Raw genomic sequence first — 14,785 nt, 5'->3', positions numbered from 1 at the left:
ACCGTGCACTAACCCCACTATACAAATCCCCCTCATTGATGAGCAGAAATTCCACTGCTTCCCCAAACGGGGCCCTTGAGATATGGTCAAGGGTTCTGATATGTTCCAGCCAAGAGAGAACTGCAGAAATAACAAGTGATGTACAAAGCTGGTTGCTTAAATGAAGAAAACTGAGTGAAAAGAGCAGGATGTAGGTGTTTCCCTGCAACCCAGCCCGAGCCATGGCACTGGCCTCAGGCAAGAGAGTGGGGAAAGGAAACTAGTTTGTGTGCCAGCTACCGTACCGAAGAGAGTCAACAAACAGCACTAAAGATGAAAAATTAATGTTCTTCTCTCTCTTCCCCATCAGCCCCTTTTAATAGTCAACAGTGGTAGTAAGACAGGTAAGAAATTCCCCCCTCCCACCCTTGCAATATCTGTTTTTCATCTAAGCATGTTCCTCATTCCAAGGCTGTATCCTATAGAGCATCATCCTGGATGTGGTGGTAGGGGATGGACTAATGATCTAATAGGTCTGTCCCAGCTCTGCTGAGTCTGATCTGATGCCATTCCTTTTCCCCCCTCAAACGCCCTCTGAACTCTCATGGTGCCAGACCCTCTACCTAACTCCTTTCATTGCATTGGGAAATCAAGGAGTGGTAGCTACCTAGGTGCCCAGGCCTCAGCTCTCTGTAGGGACTTGGGCATTGCATGCTGAGCGTCCTAGCAGCTGACGGTTAAGTGCCTGGAAAATCACAGCAACGTGCTGTGATCCAGGAAGCCGTGTTAGGCATCTAGGCTCCCTCTGCAATGACATGGGAGAGAGAGGCATCTTAGAATGCAATCTACAAAAGCCAGCATGATAAGCCAGGAGCCCTGTAAGCTAGCCACTGGCCGATGCGGACCAGAGAGGTGTGTGCTAAGTTCCGCTCCTGTCTGGGAGAAGGGTGTCTAACGCTATGCTCCCTGAACGGGAACCCATCCCCTGGAGTCAGGTGATTTAGGTGCCTAAGTAGTTTCTGATGTGAGTTCGGTGCCTTCCTCGCTCTGCACAAAAGGCTGCTGCTACCACCCATCTTATATTTTTTAGCGCCATAGTTGGAGTACTGACCTGGGGTGTAGGAGAGTTGGGTTCAGTTCCCTCTCTCTTCCAAAAGGGGTGAAAGGATTCAAACAGGGGTCTGCCATGTCTCAGCTGAGTGTTCTAACCACTGAGCTGTGGTATATGCTGATGGGGTGGGAAGCCCTCCCTCGATCTCTCCTGTTGAAACTGTTCCCCTGTGGGATAACTGATGATTGGAGCAGGGGACTGGCCCCTACATCTCCCATCTCCCCAATGGGAGCACTAATCACTGCAGTTACAGTGTCATTCTCACATTTCTTGTCTCTCTGGCCCAATGACTATTTAACGGGAGAGCATGAGGAAGTCCCCATCAGAATGCCCCATGACTCAGTGGTTCGAGCCCTCATCTGCGTGGTGAGAGACGCTTGTTCAAATTCTTTCTCCCCCTCTGCTTGAAGGGGGAAATTGAATCTGTCTCCCGCACCTCCCAGGTGAGTGCTCTAACCACTGGGCTAAAAGAAGGTGGGTGGCAGCCCTTCTCCAGCAATCAGATTTTGAATGGGACCAATCCTCTTGGGGGCCTCTAAGCACGCCTACCACAGTGGGACCTGCAGGCAAGTTCAATGGAAGAACACCTAGCTTCTCTGGGTGATGCATCACTTTTGGGCTTAGCTGGGAGACTGGCATCCAAGTACCTAGCTTTGAGGCAGCAGTGCGCAAGCCCCGAGACAGAAACTTAGGCACTGAGCGACCTTTTCCTTTGAAAATGTAGGTGCCCGTGAGTTTAGTTGCCTACATGGGAGTTTTGGAGATCTCAGTGGAGCCCAAACTGGGACTTATGCACCTAACCGCACTAAACTTAGGCGCCAGATATTTCAAGGTATTTAGGCTCCCTCTGGGAGTTAGGTGCCTAAGTACCTTTACAAGTCAGGCCCCTAGTGCTCAGTTGCAATTTAATTTTAGAAAGGGTTAGTTGCAGTCCAGGTAGTGGAGCACTAGAGGGGGCCCATGGCCCTAAGAAAATTCATGGGGACCCTTCTGCCCCAACACAGAGAAACAGAGCTGTGTAGTACACTGGATGAACTGGTGTTTCTCGGGATCGTTCTTTGTACCAGTTAAGATTCTGTGCCCATTACCAGCTGAAAATGCACCAAGCTGCACCTGTGACTGTCCTTTAGCAAGCTCCATCCTCAGACGTTCCTCTGGGCTCCCTTGACTTCTGGAAGGCACTGCAGCCAGTGTGACATACAAGCATTACTGAATCCTCAGAAAGTCCCCCTGGGCTAGATAAGTGGCAGATAGGGATTGCTTCATTCAGCATTGACATGCAACTGTCTCTGGGGTGGAAGGCAGCAGTTATTTAACACTTCATAGTGACACTATAGAACATCTTAGAAAAGGGAGCAGAGAAGACTAGTGAAAGAACAAAGGGAATTAAAATAATCTCAGATTCTGCCCCAACAGCCCACCCTTAAATCCGTGCCATGGGCTCTTTAAATGACCCCAATGAAATAAATTGGTAAGCATGTTATTTATAGTTCCATCTCTTTGTGTGGTGGACTAAAAGAATGAACACTTCATTCTCTCATGCTAATGGAAAATGACATGCTCGGTGTCAGGATTATGATGCGTGAAGAAAAAGAAAACGAGCTTAGATTGCTCTTGCGTCTCTAGGCGGTGGACTGTATTTCATTACGAAAGAGACATGGATGCTGTAGACAGAAACCCTAATGTAAGAGCACAGGATTTTCGTATGCCTATATATCGTGATTGTCAAATTAAAGCCCAGTGTCTCTTTCCAACCTCTTGAGCTGCTGGCAGCCGCTGTATGGAGGTGACACAGCTGAACAGGAGAAATAAACCCAACAGACAGAGTACGTGTTTTGTGCCTTTAAAATGCTGAAGAAGTTCTGGAGAAACTGGCTATTCAGAGCAGGGATGTCAAACACCTGGTTTGTGGGTTGGATCTGGCCTGTTTTAATGTATTTATGGGGCCTGTGGAAAGTATTCAGATTCTTTAGCATCTCCGCTTTCATTAAAAGAAATTAACTTTCCGAGTGTAAACCACTGCAGCATCTTCCTGAGTCTGCAGACAGCCTTAAACAAGAGTTTGGATGTGCATCTCAATGGGGTGTTGACTCTGAAGCCTACAGATGGCATTTCCAATGCTAACATAGATAACTATTTCACCACGGATCATTTTAGCAGAAATATCCAAAATGTGTGTTCCAGGCTTAGGCCTCCCTGACCATCTTAGATTCTGCTGGGATGGAAATGGCTCAGTTATGAGCCTGGCAGCTATGTGCTACAGAAGTGAGGCTGGAGAGAGATGGAGGGGAAAGAAACTTGGCACTTGTGGAGCACTGTGAAAATGTAAAGAGGCATGTGCAACCATTAACTAACACAGCGATGTTACCAATGGCCATTTGCCATGGTACGGCCTAATTCCAACCTAGGAAGGGCCTTGGGAGTGGATGTTAAGTGCCTGATCCTGCACTGTTGATGTCTCTGAAGTGTGCATGTCCAGAGGCAGAAACTTAGGTACCTAGGGAACTTCTACCCTGACAAATTAGGCACCAAGTAAGTTTAAGCACCTACAAGATTAGGCGGCAGCCACAAGGGAGTATTGTGGATCACCTAAGTCTGGGGTTTAGGTGCCTGAATATCTTTGTGGATGTGGGCCTGAGTGTTTTGCCATCAGAGCCCTAATCTTGTAAACAGATACACGCAGGCAGACCCTGGCTCTGGTGTGGGGTCCTACCGAGGTCACTAGCGCTCCACATGGGGAGAGGCTCCATCCAGGCAGATCCAGTTGCAGGATTGGGTCTACAGTCAATTGAAGAGGCCTTCATTCTGTCAAGGTGGAGTCCTGCTCACCTTACTGATGTGAGCAATTCCATTATGGCCAACAGGGCTCTGCATGAGAGAGGGGAGCAGCAGGAATTGGCTCTCAGTGGAGTCCTAATTCCACATATGTGATGTCACAGTCACTTCCATAACCGTGCCGCATGGTGTCATAAACCCAGGCTATGGACTTCATTGCAGGCTCTCACAGGGTGAGCTGGCCCTTTCAGAGGGTTGATGATGGCTCAGCTGCACCTGGGCCAGGTTTGGCCTGCCTCCCCAACTGGAGGCAATGGGGGATGTCAGCTGAGAAGGAGTCAGGCAACCAGGAGGTGGGTCTGGGACAGTACAGGGCATAGCTGGGTGGGTGCACAGCTACTGGAGGAGGGCTGTGGGGGAGCACTGCTTTTGGGGTCAAAGGAGGGAGAAGAGACAGCAGCAAGATGGAGGGGCTGCTGTAGAAGGGGAGGAGTCCTAGGAGCAGGTGCTCTTCAAAGAGCATGAAACCAGTCAGGTCGTACAGGAGGATGTGCTGGGGAAGAGACTCCGCTCCCTCTTTTCCCCCAGGTTTGGCTCTGGTGGTAGGGTGTCCAAATCTTTAGGGCTTACAGGGCCAGGAACCCTTAGAAGAAGGAGACTGTAGGGTCCCCCTGTATTGCCACTTGGGAAGGGGAAGTAGTGACTCTTGATATGAAAGGGAGGAAGAAGGGATTGTTGTGTGCCTGGCATGGGGCTGGAGTGGAAGAAAGGCACCTCCTGCTGGACTTTGATGACCTCAGAAGGGGTGAACTTCTGGGGTTGGGCCAGAGGGCCCAGTTACCTCAGCAACCAAGGGGGGAAAAGGCAAGTCACCTTGGCCTGATTAGGCTGCAGACTGAGAAGGCACAGTTCATGTGTGTGCAACTCATCCTAGACAGAAGAGAGATCAGCCTGCAGGGAGCAGCCAGGAAAGAGGGCTGAGAGCACTGAAGGGAACTGGTAGTTAAATAATAAAATGTAGCAGGGGCCTGAGATGTACTTGGGCATTTGCTTGGAGCTGCTGTGGGAAGAGAGCAGGGGTGTGGAAAGAGTCAAATATTCAAAAGGAAACATTTTCCAGACTGGAAAAGGGAAGCTGGGTAGTTCCTGGAAAAGAACCTTTCTGTCAATACTATTGTTCCTTTTCTCATGTTTGCTGTGGCATAAAAGACCCACTTCAAGGCTCAGCTAAGCAGTGACCCCGCACTAAAGCGGAAAGCTTGAGGCCCTGAGCTGGAGTGAAAATTAAACAGACTTTGGGGGGGAAATATGCTTAAAGCCACCAGTAAAAATCCTAAATAGACAACCCCTGCACCTTTGCACCTGTGGGGTTTTTTTTTACATTAATACATCTACGCTTATGTGCATTACATTTCAAAATGGAAAAATTACATTTAAAAACAAAAGGCCGAGAGCTCTGCCGTTTTCACTCCATTTTTACTCCATCTTTACTCAGCCAAAACTCCCAGTGACCTTAATAGGAGCCATTAGGTGCTCAACACTCCCGCACTAGAAAGCCCGGGGCACTGAGTCTCTGAGCCCAGGTTAGCTGGCTCAGGCTGTGGGGCTGTAAAATTGCAGTACAGATGTTGGCACTTGGGCTAGAGCCTAGATTCTGAGCCCTCCCCTGTTGTGGGGTCTAAATGAGCATACAGAAAATAATAGCTCCCTCCATGAAATACAGCGTTTCTTGCAAGGGAAGCTTATCAACCTTCTATGAGAGCTACTGCATCATTGTGAATGTCTGTGGTCAGAAAGAGAGTCCAGAAAATAAGATGGAAGCAGGGTGTTAATTTTAGAAGTAGAGTGTAAGAGAAGGGTTGGAAGCCCCCAAACTAGACAGATGGATGTCAGACAAAAGGATTTGATAAGCTGTGGTGTTTCGGAGGAATTGTTTCAAGATGGACTGGAATGGAGGAGGAGGACTTGAAGATGGGACTCAGGTTGGAAGAAGAAGAATCTAAGTCTGTTGGGAGTTTGATTCTGTTGTGGCTGGCGGGGAGAGTGGTCATCGCTTACTCCTCATTTACAGGGTCTTTTTCTAAAGTACCACCTTCATTTTTTAGATTCAGGTTGTATATTAATACTATGATTGATGTCAATGGGGTGGCACAGGTGGGAGGCAGTGCAGCCTAGTGGATAGTGTGCTACCCTGGCACTTGGGAGAGCATGGTTCTTTTTCCCTGCCCTGCTGGGTGACCTTGGGCAAGTCATGTTACTGCTCCGTGCCTCAGTTTTTCCATCTGTAAAATGGGGATAGTGATACTGACCTTCTTTGTAAAGCACTTTGAGATCGATTGACAAAAAGAGCTATGTAGGTATTAGTATTATATAGCTGCTCTATAGCTTCATTATTTCTCCATTTTCTTCAGCTAGGTACATTGCACATCCCAGTACTCTTCTTACAATACCTTTCCCCCACTTCCTTCCTTTCCCTCTAATTTCAAACCAATTCCATTTGCTCTAGGTATCTTAACAAAAATTGGGGAGGCTTCCATCGTGGGTTTCTCACCGAGGCTTTGCAAGTCACAGGTTTAACGTCTCTCTTAAGTCTCAGAGTGGTGCCACAAGTACTCTTTTTCTCTTAAGTCTGCGTCTTCCCTGATATCTGGGCAATGCAGGAGAGGGTGCAGCTTGTGCTCCCTCTGCCTCCACAGCAGCAGCACCTGGGGAATAATTGTAGGGTCGCTTTCTAATCATGGCTACTGACTTTTTAACACGAGAATCTCAGCAATGTGTGGATAACAAAGCCAGAAAGATTTCAGAAGCTAAAGGCTAATAACATCACACTTTTTTAAGGCGGTTCATAGGTTGGTACCAGCATACTTGATGTGGTTCTGTTAATCCAAACATTTCTCTCCATGTTTGGAGTGAAATCCTGCTCTACTGAAGTCCATGGCCCAACTCCAATTAATTTCAGTGGAGCCAGAATTTCACTCTTTGTATTTAGCAATATCCTTCTGTGGTAGCTTGAAGCTAGGATTCATAAACTGCTCGATCTTCCTAGCGGGCACAGTACACAATTGGTTTTGTCTCCTGTGTATGTGTGTTTCTAGGGCACTTATCGCTGTCCTGTTTGGGTGCCCGTAAGTGCTGGCCCCTGCTGTCTGGGACTCAGCGTGTGATTGCTGACTATACTGTGCATTTTGTATGTTGACAGACACAAATATGCCAGGGGCGTAAGCATCAGAAGTCAGAGCTGTCATGAAGCAGTACCCCTCCCCATTAAATGTCTGCTGGTTGTGCTTCCTGCTAGACTCATCACACTGTTTTCTTCTGCATTCAGAATATTTCCTGGTATTTATTGTGGTCCTCAAACCCTTAATTATTAAAGCAGATTAGATGAGAACAGTTGTTGCTGTGCCTCAATGAAAAATAGCGTTGGAGACTGACGTACCAGGCTACACCTCTTGATACGGCTTCCCACAAGCTCTGACCTACAGACTGTTGTAGCCCTTCTTTATCGTGAGCGACAGCTGAGTCAATGTGACTGTACAGCACCCTAACCACCACGTCAGGTGGATTGATCTGCCAATCCAACCGAGTAACCTGCCAGCTGTGGCTAGCTTAGCTCACTAGTTTAACAGAACGTGCCCCCAAAGAATGGACGTGCTGAATGGAAGACGTCCTGCCTGCTTTACAAATGACTCACTTTCAACGTTGCTGTCCCTGTTTGCATTGCTTATTACTCAATATTGCAAATAACGCGAAGTTGTGAAAGAAGGTTAAACGTCGAATGTGCTAAAGAACAACGTTCCAGTTGTGACACTAGCTGTCAAATCAGGACACATCTGTGTCTATTTATGTCTTAGTGGTTAGTTTACTGGAGCATGTACAATTTAAGTCAAAGGTTTTTGGTTCTTAACTGGGAGAATCTAATTTTTAACAGTGGAAGCAAAACTAAATTAAGCTTGTTCACCCCTCTCAACCTATCCCAGTTCTGTGGAGCTATTAACACTGCGTAGCAGAAAGGGAAGATTTTTGTTCTAAAGGGCAATCAATCCTGTTTCCAAAAGAAAGCGCCTGCTTCTATAATAAATCTTTTAGAAGTGAGTACATTTCTCCTTTAAATGGATGCAGAGTTCAATCTGAATGGGACAACACACTGAATTGTACTTTAGTGGACAAGAAATATACCAAAATATTGGTTAGCACCCTCAAGCATATAGACTTTAATGCAGTGGTTTCAACCTTTTTTCATTTGCAGACCCCTAAAAAAAATGTGAATGGAGGTGTGGACCCCTTTGGAAATCTTAGACATAGTGTGTGGTCTTTGCAGGATTGGGGCCTGCATCCTGGATCTTGCACCCAGAACTGCACGGGCAGACCCCTGTCCCTGTGCAGAGCCTGACTGACGTCATTGGGTTTTGTTTGGGCATCAAGGTCTTGGTGCAGGATCAAGGCCTCAATGCAGACAGGATGCAACAAGCGAGGATAACAGACAAGAATAAGGGAGACAGGGAAGATGTAAGGAGGAAGGAAAAGAGTTACAATAACATCACACACCATCCCTTAGTAAGGCATGTACTCCCCTCCGTGGTGCTGTTAGACTTTTCTTTTTAATTCATTCCTTGGCAGCAACACCGGATGTGAGTGTTTAGCAGGACACTGAATGGGGAGAAGGAGATGGCTTGGAAATTGGACTCCATGCTTAGGGAGTAGCATGAACGAAGGCCCAAAAAGTGGGCATTGGAGAAAGAAACCAAGGCTGGGTCATGGCTGTGATTGGTGGAGCAGAAGCGGAATAGGAAAGACTGGGGCGGGAGAGTTATCCACTGATAGTGGCTGTTAATGTGGTGAAGAAGAACCTCAGGGGGGATGCTATTTGAGATAGTTAATGGCATGTTAACGGAGCTAGAATATATATTAACAGTGCTCTGCAGCCCTGTCAGCAGCAATCACTCTGAGCCAGTCTGAATGCAGAGAATGGCTCACCACAGGATCTATTAGTCACTTGCCTATATGATCAAATTACTGCCATTCGCTGCCAGTTTAACCTTCCTAGGGAAACAGGCAGAGCTGACCTCTCCTCAACTGGAAATCCATCTCTGGAACATCCTTGGGAATACTGTCTATCCCCTTCCCTCTATCTCTATGTTCCAGCATTGTGGTCCAGTTTAAACCTCCTTCCATGCAGAGCTTGGAAGAAACTAGAGAAGACTTGGGGACACATGAGAAACTTTTTGCTGTTTGAGGAAATCCACGCTAAATACCAGACTATCCCGAGCTGATCTGGAGTCACTCTGATGGGGCACTGAGCTCCCGCTACACCCACTGAATTAATGCCCTGTTGAGGACCTTCCAGAGTCAGCCAATGGGAGTTCTCTACTGACTTCAATGGGTCTTAGGTCAGGCCTAATCTGAGGCATTAATCTGATCTCTCCATTTGTATGAGGTGTAAACCCAAGGAACTGAGTGCTTGTATCCATTCAGGATCTCATGGCCTTCCCAGGAGCAGAGATGTTAGCTCTGGCCTAGCTGACCACAAAAAAACTTTCCCTCCCTTTCACTGTTGTCCAGTGTGCTTGTACAAATGTTCCCTACCCCAGAAGCAGTTGCATTTTCAGTGATGGTGTCTGTACATTTTTCATGAGGCACTTCGGTCCTTTAGCTGCTCTATCAATGTAAAATAATGGGAAAAATAATATAACTGGGAAATGTCAATTGTGTAAACAATGCATTTTTTCCTCTTGGCAGTGCATGGCACCATTCTATGTAAACTACTAATTGTATGTAGGTAAGTATGTGTGAGACTCCCATTACCATAGAGTCTGAACACCAATGATGTATCAGGAGCGTACAATAACAAAAGCAACAGCTTGGCCACTTTCCCAGCACTCTACAATCTAAATAAAACATTAATGGACCTAAAAGTCATCAGGTCTGACTATAGTTGGTCTATCATTAGTTTACTACACTGGAAGTAAAACAAAGTGGTATTGTCTGCAAAGGTTGCTCATTCAGTGTCTCACCTTGTCCAAGTCTAGGACCTTTGGTAAAATCTTTGGGACAAATTCTCTCTCCTCAGAGTTTCTCTAAGCCTGGTGACTTATGTGGATTTGCACAACAGTGTGAGTGAAGATGGAATTTACTCAATACATTTAAGACCAGAACAATGTATTCCCATGAATCCAGCAGATCCATTTCTAAGGAGGAAGCCACGTGATGCTGATTTGCATTTTTTTTACAAAATGTGCACCTGTGGCTTTCCTTTAATATGAACATCGGATTTAGGCCTTAGTTCAGTGAGATAGTGAAGCATGCACTTAAGAAAGGTACTTAACCACGGCTTTGGCTTTAGCCAGAGCTTTAGTGTGTAAAGTGATTATTATTATTTATTTATTAACCTAGTTATCCACTTTCTTATCTATTTTCTCCTCTTATCCTCTGCTTTTCGCCCTGGTCTCCATTTCTTTCTTCGGTTTACCCTTGACCTTCAGGTACCACTAAAGCAACTTACCCAGTAGCAATAATCATGTAGAGTCAGCAGTCAGGTACAGAAGTGCTTAATGTCAGTTCTGTCTTGCTTATGTACATGATGTGCTTTACCCTGCTAGTACAGAGAGAAGTGAATGAACCTGGTCCACTTGTATTCATTAGGTGCTTAGATACTACAGGGATGGAAGCTGGACAATACTGTGCTTGATAAACCTTTTAGAATACATTATATATACGTAAAAATAGTGGGCTGTATTTTTCTGCCCTGCTCCTTGGGCCGGAATGTGTTCAGATTTTGATCACAAAAATTCCATCAAGGTTTTTAAAAACTGCTCTGAGTGCAGCACTGTGGTTCCATCCAGGCCTGCGATAGGAATATTGAAGCAAATGGCCCATCTTCACAAAGCTTTCACAGTCCTTTCCAGTACAATGACTATTATTATTACTTTTTTTAGTACCAAGCTGCAAGAAAGCACCCAGCTGTGTGATAATCAGCACAATAGACCGTGCTTGGCTATTGGCATTTAGCTGCAGGAACACAGTGGAATCATTCCCTAGGACAAAAACTTGCTGGTTATGAAAAGAAAAGGAGTACTTGTGGCACCTTAGAGACTAACCAATTTATTTGAGCATAAGCTTTCGTGAGCTACAGCTCACTTTGAAGTGAGCTGTAGCTCACGAAAGCTTATGCTCAAATAAATTGGTTAGTCTCTAAGGTGCCACAAGTACTCCTTTTCTTTTTGCGAATACAGACTAACACGGCTGTTACTCTGAAACTTGCTGGTTATGGTGACCCTGGGATTCTTTGGTAAGAGTCATTATTATTTAATCCTATGTCTGCGTAGCTATGGACAACCATTTCTACAGCATCTCCCCCCACAGTATCTATATATGTCTTTGTTCTTATGGTCACAAACGTCAAAACAATGCTTCAGAACTAGATGCTCTATGTTAGAGATTCCCTGCCAGAGACTGTATTAAAGCACAGCTCAAATGAGAAGCATTATTTGGGTCTCAAAAGGGTGTTCTGCCTCTAGATGTTCCGTTAACTTTGCTGTGGGCATGTCAACACTGCAGTCACAGCTGTTGTACCATGTGTGTGTAGCCATACCCCAGCTAGTTCTGATCTAAGCTTGAATAACAATGCTGGTGAAGCTGCAGCAGCAGGGGCTGTACAAAGTATGGGTATGCACCTGTCTTTGCTACCCCACCTTGGCGGTTGTTGTTATTTGAGGTACTGTAGCTTGCTCAAGTAGGTCTACATGTGCTGCAGTCGCACCTCTGATTGCACTGTAGCCATTTTCTGTAATTCTATCACGTGAATTCAATGGGGCGGGTCCATGACAGAGCCTGGTCCAGCAGAGCCCTTCAACACATAAGTATGTGTAAGTGTGTGTGTGTGTGTGGGGGGGGCTGTTGTCTGCACCAGAATTGAACTGGGGACCTCCAGAGCTAAAAGCATGAGCTGTTAAAGCTTGAGCTAAAGAACTGTAGCATGCTCAAATGCTCCGCAGATCAGGTGCAGGACACCTCTAAAACAGTCTCTCTGGTGGGTACATAAGCATGTGGGTCATCCCATTGACTTCAGTGGGCTACTCACCTGTTCAGAATGAAGCACGTGCTTCAGAGCTTTGCTGAACTGGGGCCAAATTCTGCTTTGGCTGGGTACCCGTCCTGCTTATTTGGGGCCAGATTCGGCTAACATTACTGACGCAGACTTGTACCTTCTCTGCATGTAGCTTCACTGAACCCAATAGCACTACTTGTGCAGTGAAGAGCCGTGCAACCGGAGGAAGGTTGGCAGAATCTCGCCCTTTGGTGTTTGGTTGAGTGCTACAGCCAGAGATGCAGCATACGGCAGGTATCCAGCACTGATCAGAAGGAGGAGAGGCAGAGGCCTGGGGGAACGCTCAGAGGGAGGCTGATCCAGGTACAAAGTCAGGAGGAGGAAGAAGAGGCGGCAAATGGAGAGTAGCTTATTCAGAGCCTAGGGAGTGGGGTGGAACGCAGGGGGAAATGAACTCAGAGGTGGGATCCAAGCCAATGTGTTGTGGCTGTGTGGCATTCACAGCTGCAGATGGCAATAGTTACTCGGGCTGGACACGTGCAATGGGCTGGAGACATGTATGGTCCATAACAAGACCCATGTAACAAGATGCATGTTAAAATAAGGCCATTGGATCTTGTGCTGACCGGTGTGTCTACCAGGGCCAGGAAGGAATTTCTTCTGTATATCTAGCTTAATTTAAAAAAAAAGGGGCAAAAGGGATGTGGCATTTCACTGGTCCCTTACCCATCCTGTACAATTATTGCTGAAAGCTAAGGGCTGGGTTTGATGATCCAGTCTGGCCCATCCTCTGTTCCTAAATGCATCACTTAACCCTAGAGATTGGTCCAGGCCAAAACCAATGCTCTGTAACACTGAACCGGAATCTGAATGTCACGGTTTCAGGGCGAGTTGCACCTCTGTCCCCTTTGCAGTGTCTCTGAGTGCGCCCGCTCAGGACTCGTGCCTTTCTCTGTCCCAGGGTGGAATTCCACAATTCTCCTACTCTTAGCTAGACCTGGACTACAGCAGCCGGTGTGTTACCGTGCTTACCCAGCAGGTCACTGAATATAGCGAGCAAGCATGGCCTTTCTTAAACTGAAGTATTTGCTTTGTTCCTACGGTTAAAAGGTAAGAGAAAAAGGATTTTAAAACATTAAACAGTCTGTTCTACCTAACAGCTTACCATGCTCTGATGGTAACCTACACAGGCCTAGCAGCTTCAGACACCCTCGCAAGTCCTGCATGTCAGTCTGTTTTCCCTGAACAGCTCCCCCAGAAAGAGGGAGTTTCTTTATCCAGCCAGAGTTCCCCATTCTTGTCATTTCCCGGGCTTTTCCAAAGCAGAGCAGTGGGCTCCGCAGAGCCACCCTCATTCCCTGCAGCTTGCTGCTCCTAACAAGCTCGAACTCTTCATCCGTATTTCCAGCTGGTGAGACAGTTGGGTGGCTCTACCTGTGAGTGAAAACAACAGAGCACAGCCCCATCTGCTCCTTACATGACTCTGATGTCTAGACAGTCTGGCAGTTCTAAATGGGGTGGAAAATGAGCCCTGCTCAGGGTGGTCTCTTTCCACCGGAGCAGTTTCTCTCTTCTGATTCTGACCTACGTTGCTGTGTCCCCAGATAGCCCCTACAAGCAGGATTCTGCTCCTCAGGGAGAGCGGTATCTTACTTCGACACACCTAGCCCAAGTACAGACTAAGTAAGCACTCAGTCCTTCAGGGTTTGGCCCCTTTAAAAGAGCCCCGCTGGAGTTTTCTGGAGCTCTTGTGATGCGGGTGGGACACCAGCAGGTGAAAAGCAAGTTGTTTGGCCCGGGTAGTCAGGGTGGCAGGGCTTGGAGAGCATTTGGGGAATCAACTGAAAACAAGAATGTTAGTTTATGTCGGGGGCAGATGGAAGCCTTGGGGCTCATGTAACTTTCCCCCTGGCCTCTGCTGTAAAGACAGGCAGGGTTCTAATGAGTAACTTTCCTTGCAACTGTGCTTTTGATTTTTTTTTTTAAACCAGAATTAAAAATAGCCACATTCTGCTTTGCTAATTAACGGCTTCCTTGGTGCCTGAAGTACTTTGTGCCTGGGCCAAAATGCACCTCTTGTGCTCCCCGAGTACTCATCCGGCAACGCAGCCCACTAGCCCTGTCTCCAGTACAGTGCCAGATCCATGTGCTACAGTTACACCACGTAAATCACAGAGAGGGGCGTAGCTGAGGGAGCTGGGAGGAGAACCTTGGTCCTTTGGCTCCGAAACCTCAGGCTTCTGGTATCTGTGCTAGAGGAGACCTGCTCTGACTGGCCGCAGAGAGATGTCCCTTATCTTCTCTCCACCAACCCCTAGAGGGCAACATCGAGCACACTGCATTTCCCCTTTGGAATGGTACATCCCAGTGGAATGGTGATACTTCCGAGAGCCCACACTGTGTTCTGTTGCCCTGGCCCAGAATCGGCAGCAGGGCCCAGTGGTGAAGCGATCAGTCGTACGTGAAAATAGTCATTCTGTCTTCAGTGTAGCTTCACTGAAGTGTTCCATGTGACTCTTATTAACATCAATGGTGACCAAGTCCTTGCACATTAATCTCCAAAGACTTAGATACATGACCTATGTGAAGAATACAAAATTATTATTTGAACATTTGTACAGAGGCAGGGAATGCAGGTTTTGAAGCTGTCCTCCAGAGCAGCTTCAGCCTCCTTGACTGCTGATGAAGAAGTCCCTTTAGAGGAAGGGTCTATTTCTCCCCCAAGGATGGTGCTGGACGGCATTGCTTGTCAGCTACTTTTGCAAAGCTCTGCATGAGACAGAGTCTGTGAAGAGATCCCAGGAACTCTTAGACTGCATGTCGGCTACTTCGTCAACGTGGTGCGAATACCCAGGCAATGCCAGTGGTTCCGTAAA

This window comes from Lepidochelys kempii, chromosome 2 (assembly GCF_965140285.1).
Source record: "Lepidochelys kempii isolate rLepKem1 chromosome 2, rLepKem1.hap1, whole genome shotgun sequence".
In the NCBI taxonomy this organism is placed as follows: Eukaryota; Metazoa; Chordata; order Testudines; family Cheloniidae; genus Lepidochelys; species Lepidochelys kempii.
This window is presented reverse-complemented; position numbering follows the sequence as displayed.